This window comes from Herpailurus yagouaroundi, unplaced genomic scaffold, assembly GCF_014898765.1.
Source record: "Herpailurus yagouaroundi ecotype Mexico unplaced genomic scaffold, PumYag 209, whole genome shotgun sequence".
Classification (NCBI taxonomy): domain Eukaryota; kingdom Metazoa; phylum Chordata; class Mammalia; order Carnivora; family Felidae; genus Herpailurus; species Herpailurus yagouaroundi.
In genome coordinates, this window is record NW_024412440.1 from 3,066,547 (window position 1) to 3,073,809 (window position 7,263).

Here is a 7,263-nt window from a genome sequence, read left to right on the forward strand (position 1 = left end):
ATGTCTTCTGCCCATTTCTTCACTAGATTATTTTTTTCAGGTGTTGAGTTTGGTAAGTTCTTTATAGATTTTTGATACTAGCCCTTTATCCAAAATGTCATTTGAAAATATCTTCTCCCATTTCATTGGTTGCCTTTTCATTTTGTTGATTGTTTCCTTTGCTGTGCAGAAGCTTTTTATCTTGATGAGGTCCCAATAGTTCATTTATGCTTTTATTTTCCTTGCCTTCAGAGACATGTCAATTAAGAAGTTGCTGTAGCAGAGTTCAAAGAGGTTGTTGCCTGTTTTCTCTTCTAGGATTTTGATGGTTTCCTGTCACACATTCATCCATTTTGAGATTATTTTTGTGTATGGTGTAAGAAAGTGGTCTAGTTTCATTCTTCCACGTGTCAATGTCCAGTTATCCCAGCACTGCTTGCTAAAGAGACTGTCTCCTTTCCATTGGATATTCTTTCCCGCTTTGTTGAATATTAGTTGGCCATATATTTGTGGATCCATTTCCGGTGTCTCTACTCTATTCCAGTGGTCAAATGCCTGTTTTTGTGCCAATACCATGCAGTCTTAATTACAGCTCTGTAATACAGGCTAAAGATTGGGATTGTGATACCTCCAGTTTTGGTTTTCTTTTTCAATGTTACTTTGGCTAGTTGGGGTCTTTTTGGTTCCATACAAATTTTAGAATTGTTTGTTCTGTGAAGAAAGCTGGTGTTATTTTAATAGGGATCACATTGAATATATAGATTGCTTTGGGTAGTATCAACATTTTAACAATATTTGTTCTTCCTATCCATGAGCATGGAATGTTTTTCCATTTCTTTGTGTCTTCTTCAATTTCTTTCATAAGCTTCGTATAGTTTTCAGCATACAGATCTTTTACCTCTTTCATTAGGTTTATTCCTAGGTATCTTATGGTTGTTGGTGCAATTGTAAATGGGATCGATCCCTTAATATCTCTTTCTATTGCTTCATTATTGGTGTATAGAAATGCAACTGATTTCTGTACATTGATTCTATATCCTGCGACTTGGCTGAATTCATGTATCAGTTCTAGCAGTTTTTTGGTGGCATCTTTCAGGTTTTCCACGTAGAGTATCATGTCATCTGTGAAAAGTGAAAGTTTGACTTCTTCCTTGCCAATTTGGATGCCTTTTGTTTCAATTTGTTGTCTGATTCCTGAGGCTAGCACTTCAAACACTGTTAAACAACAGTGATGAAAGTAGACATCCCTGTCATGTTCCAGATCTCAGGGGGAAAGCTCTCATATTTTCCCCATTGAGGCTGATATTAGCTGTGGGCCTTTCATATATGGCTTTTATGATGTTAGGTATGTTCCTTCTATCCTGACTTTCCTGAGGGTTTTTATTAAGAAAGGAAGTTGCATTTTGTCAAATGCTTTTTCTGCTTCTATTGACAGGATCATATGTTTCTTATCCTTTCTTCTATTAATGTGATGTATCACGTTGATTGATTTGCAAATATTGAACCAGGCCTGCAGCCCAGGAATGAATCCCACTTGATCATGGTGAATAATTCTTTTAATATACTGCTGAATTCAATTTGCTAGTATCTTGTTGAGAATTTTTGCATCCATGCTCATCAGGGATATTGGCCTATAATTCTCCTTTTTAGTGGGGTCTTTGTCTGGTTTGGGAATCCATGTAATGCTGGCTCCAGAGAATGAGTCTGGAAGCTTTCCTGTCATTTCTAATTTTGTATTTCTTTGTATTTTGCCAGTTTCACTACGGTATGTCATGGTGTTGGCCTGTTTTTGTGGGTTTTGAAGAGAGTTCTCTGTGCCTATTGGACTTGGATGGCTGTTTCCTTCCCCAGATTAGGGAAGTTCTCAGCTATAATCTGTTCAGATAAACCTTCTTCCCCTTTCTCTCTTCTTCTTCTTCTGAAACTCCTATGATATGGATATTGCTTCATTTCATTGAATCACTTAGGTGTCTAATTCTCCATTCATGGTCTAGTAATTGTGTTTCCCTCTTTTTCTCAGCTTCACCATTTTCCATAATTTTATCTTCTGTTTCACCTATCCTCTCCTCTGCTTCTCCAATCCTTGCTGTCACTGAATCTAGTTTATTCTGTGTCTCATTTACAACATTTCTTCATTCATTATGACTATTTCTTAGGTCTTTGATCTGGGCAGTAATAGATTCTCTGTTGTCTTCTATGCTTTTTTCAGGCCCAGTTATTAGATATGGGTGTTATTCTAAAATCTTGTGCAGAGGCACCTCGCTGGCTCAGTTGGTTAAGTACCTGACTTTGGCTCAGGTCATGATCTCACAGTTCATGAGTTTGAGTTCCACATTGGGCCTTGTGCTGACAGCTTAGAGCCTGGAGCCTGTTTCAGATTCTGTGTCTCCCTCTGTCTCTCTCTCTGCTCTCTCTCTCTCTCTCTCTCTCAAAAGTAAACAAACATTTAAAAAAAAACTAAATTCTTGTTCAGATATATTGTTTATATCTATTTTGAGCAATTCTCTGGCTGTCATTTCTTCCTGGAATTTCTTTTGAGGAGAATTCTTCCATTTCGTCATTTTGACTAGGTTTCTGCCTTTTATATGTTGTTGCTGATGTTTCTTTCATTATTTATTTTTTGAGAAAGAGAGATCAGAGTGTGAGCAGAGGGGGGAGGGGCAGAGAGAAGGAGAGACACAGAATCCGAAGCAGGCTCCAGCCTCCTCACTGTCATCACAGAGCCCGATGCGGGGATGGAACTCATGATCCATGAGATCATGACCTGAGCTGAAGTCAGATGCTTAACTGACTGAGCCACCCAGGCGCCCCTTTTACGTGTTTTAATAGCTTGTTATGTGTCCTGCACCTGTGAGCACCACTATATTAAAAAGTGGTCACACACTGTCCAGGGCCTGGCCCTTCAGGAGGGGTTTTTGGAGTGTGCTGCATGCCCTCTGTTGTTGCGTATTTGGCTGTGCTATCCCACTGCTTGTAGTGGTGGACTGTTTGGACTGTCCAGCAGGTATGCTTTGATTTGTTCATTAAAGTAACCCTGGAAAAAAGGAAAAGGAGGGGGGGCCTTATCTCATACAAAGAGAAAAATGAAAGAGGTGAAAAAAAAAAAAAGGACTAGGCAGAGAATCAAAGAAAGTATAAGGGCTTAATCCAGAGAGAGAGAGTAAAATAAAGAAGAAGGGGATACAGAAAAGGCATCAAAAGAATAAAGATGCCTGATTAAACAAACAACCAGAGCAGAGAGAGACAGACAGAAAGAAAGAAAGAAAGAAAGAAAGAAAGAAAGAAAGAAAGAAAGAAGTAAATATATATATAAAACATATCAATTATATAAATTTATATAAATATATATAAATATATAATATATATATTTATAACTGACTAAAAATCAAATCAAAAATTATGAGCCTCATTCCAAAGGGAAGGAAAAAAAAAGAGGAGGGTAGAAAGAAAAAGAAGGGAGAAGGAAAGAAAAGCGAAAATAATAGTAATAATAAAATTATTAAAAAGAGACTAACATACTAAACCTGTGGACAGTCATCTGTTGGTGCCTGGGACCAGGGGCTGCACACGTCTGGAAGAGAGGCTGTCCCGTTAGATCAGTGTCAGTCCCAGTCCAGGAGATAAGCAGCTACCAGGCACGGAGAGGCAGGGATGGTGTAAGCGGGTCCCACCTCCTCTGGGCGCCGCTGTCCGTTCCCTGAAGCCACACCCTGTTGGTGATGGGGAGAAAGGCGGCCACACCCCAATCTCTCCTCCCCGGACCACGCGTCTCACACCACACTCTCGAGGCAGCCCTCACAGAGTGGCACCGGCAGGTGGCTTGTCCTGCGGCACCGTCCCCTGCGCCTCCTCGCCTCCTCGGCCCTCAGCTGGGATTCAGAGCCTGATGTCTTAAAGGATCCCACACCACATGGACCAGGTTCCGGGGTAGTGCCACTCTGCCCTGCCCATACGGCTGGTGCCGCCCGCAGGGTCTTTCGTCCTTGTTGGGGGCAATATACCCTCTTCCCACAGTACTGAAGGCAGGAGACCGTTTGCTCACAGTGCACCCCTGAGATGGCTACCATACCCCAGGGCTGGCTCCCCACCTCCAGGCCAGGCAGAAGCCTCGGTCAGGAGAAAAGTCCCGCACTTTTGAGAACTCCAGCCTTCAGCTCCTAAGGCCGTTCACAAAGTAGAAACTGGCACACTCTGTATTTCTCATTCCCCTGTCCAGGGTCCGGACAGGTTTTTCTCTTGTATGAACAATACTGCAATCCACAGCTTCTCTTTCTCTCCCTTTTGTCTCTGGCAGAAGGGGTTCCCTCCCCTCCGTGCCCACACTGTTTGGTCTCCCCCAATTTGCATACACGCACCTCAGTCCCTCCAAGCTGTCTCCCTCCACCTGTAGACATTTTTCCGTCACTCTGCAGACCGACTTTGTGTTGTGGGTTGACCTCAATACTGCCGTGTTGTGGGTTGAGGGAAATCCTGGTCCCCCTACTTCTCTGCCATCATAACTCTTCCTCCTTAATTTTTAAAACAACGACAGTATACCTATGAAATACAAAACCTAACCTTTGTCAATGCCCTCCAGCTAAAGACTACCAGGAACATACATCTAATTGGACAGATTGGGTTTATTACTCATTGCAGCAATAAATAAAACAACCAATGGGAAATTGATGGGCATCTCAGTAAGAAGATATTAGAAAGAACTAACAGGATTTAGGTTTATGTTAGGTGATTTTGAGGAGAATTTACGGCAGCCGTGCTTTGTTTTAGATTGGATGGGGTCAGTAAGCAGGGGTATTTCTATGAATGGATACCTTAAATTTTATCTAGTATGAGGAAAGACTATACTGAGGCTAATGATGCAACTGATATTAAAAAGAGAGAGAAGAAGAAAAGAAAGAGAGGGAAAAGCAAAAGCTGTGGTCACTCACTCAGCCAGGACGTGACTTTTCTTGTGGTGTGGACGATGTTCATGTTTTTTATTCAGACATCGTTGTGGGTGGGCTCGATCTTGCCTTGATCCATCATGGTCACAGACTGACTCTGTCTAATTTTGATATTCTGTGAAATTTTGAAACAGACCCAAAGAACACCAAGGTCAAGCTGGGAATTCTTGAGCAGCCCAAGGAAACACAAAGACCTAGCTGATAGCACTAGGGCCTGCCTTTCACATTCGATTAGAAGGCACAAAATACATGAAGAATAAAATACACCTGACAAAAGTCACTACCAACCCAGTTTTTAAATTAATGAACTAAGACTTGAAAGTAGCTTCCTTAATCTGTAAAAGGGTGCCTGTGTCCATTTCCTTTTGCTACTGTAACAAATTACCACAAATCTAGTGGTATGAACAACAGAAATTTATTACCTTACAGTCGGAAGTCTGCTATGGGTCTCACTGGGTTACATTCAAGATGTCAGCAGATCTGTTCCTTCTGGATGCTCTAGGGGAGACTTTCTTTCCTTGCCTTTTTCAGCTTTTTGAGGCCACCCACGTTCCTTGCTCCTGGCCCCTTCCTCCATTTTCAAATCCAGCAACAGAGCCTAGGAGTCTTTCTTATGCTGCCTTCTTTCTTGTTGTCTCCTCTGCCTCCCTCTTCTTCTGACAAGGATCCTGTGATTTTAGTGAGCCTATCCAGATAATCCAGGATCATTTCCTCATCTCAAGGTCATCTGACTATCAAACTTAATTTCCCTTCCCATGTAACCTAACATATTCACAGGTTCCAGGAATTAGGATGCAGACATCTTGGAGGAAGGAGGGGAGGAGGGCAGGATTGGACATTATTCTGCCTACCACAGCACCTTAAAAAGCCCACAGCAGATTTAAAAAAAAAAAAAAAAAATTTTAAATCAGGACAAAGAATGTCTATAATCACTGCTTTAGTTCAACATTGGAATAAAGGTTTTCAATTTGTCACTGCAATATTTCTCGGACTACACCACATTGCCATGGCTAGTTTCTAAAATGCAAGCAATGGTCCTAATAACAATCTACTCACAGTTGCACACAACCTGAGAACACACATTTTCAGTAAGATCTAAGTCAGGGCTAGCAAATGCATAGCACCACACCTCCCACTTGACTCCTCAGCCGCTGGGGGATGTTATTCACACAGCCCTGTACTCTCTGCCATGGATCAGGGACAAAGACACAGAGTCCTCTGCAATATATCATTTGCAGCAACCACAACCTGTGGATAAGGGCTGGAACATGAAATGAAATCTATTTGCCCATCCTGATCTAGACTAGTAAACCCTGATATATAAAGGATGAGAAGAGTCAGCTGCTTTTGTTCTAAACCTCACACAGCAAAGTGGGAGTGGGAAGTTTTACAACCAGATTTAACTTCCTAAAGATGTCACAGATCTTTAAATTGGTATTTAATAAACCTCTAAGGGCAGTGGAATAATATTCCCTAGATTTATTTTATTCTTTATGCAAAAAGAGCAACCCCAAATTGCAGCATAGCCTGCTTAAGCTAGCAGCTTTTCTATATATATAAATATTTATATATATATTAAACCTTTTTCCTTAATGTCTAAGGATTAGACACCAGGGTAAAGGTATTACAAGACTAGTTTATTTTTATTTTTATTTTTCTTAATTTGTTAATTTATTCTTGAGAGACAGAGCACAAATGGGGGAGGGGCAGAGAGAGAGGGAGACACAGAATCTGAATCAGGCTCCAGGCTCTGAGCTGTCAGCACAGAGCCTGACGTGGGGCTTGAACCCTGTGAGATCATGACCTGAGCTGCAGTCAGACACCCAACCAACTGAGCTACTCAGGCTCACCACAAGACTAGTTTATTAAGGTAACTAGCTAATATAAGATGCTAATAGCTCAATTATGAATACTTGATCTTATTCATAAGGAAAACAAATTGAAAAATTCAGGCAAGGGCACCTACATGGCTCAGTGGGTTGAGCGTCCAACTCTTGGTATCGCCTCAGGTCATGATCTCACAGTTTCCTGAGTCTGAACTGCGAGTTGAGCTCCATGCTGACAGTTCAGAACCTGCTAGGAATTCTCTATCTCCCGCCCCTCTCTCTGCCCCTCTCCCTCTCACACTATCTCTGTCTCTCTCAACATAAAAAAAATAATAAAATAGAGATAATAACAGTATACTTCCTAGAATCTAGTTCCCCTCAAATCTGTGTACTTTCTTTCTGAGAAGCCTGAAACTCACTAATGAATTTATGAAAATAGAGACTGTTTTATTACCCAACTCTGTGGTATAGTTCTTTTCTTTTCTTTTCTTTTCTTTTCTTTTCTTTTCTTTTCTTTT

At 41.2% G+C, this 7,263-nt stretch overlaps 1 long non-coding RNA gene across 1 annotated transcript in view; it reads right to left on the minus strand.

Annotated features, from left to right (window-relative positions):
• Window positions 1–3,853: 3,853 nt before the first annotated feature.
• LOC121016143 (uncharacterized) overlaps window positions 3,854–7,263 on the minus strand; it is a 13,890-nt gene continuing 10,480 nt past the window's right edge. Inside the window, exons 2-3 of the long non-coding RNA XR_005784130.1 lie at window positions 4,905–5,034; window positions 3,854–4,487 (exon numbers count right to left, since the gene is read on the minus strand). This is a non-coding gene — a long non-coding RNA (uncharacterized LOC121016143). The remainder of the gene's footprint in view (window positions 4,488–4,904; window positions 5,035–7,263) is intronic.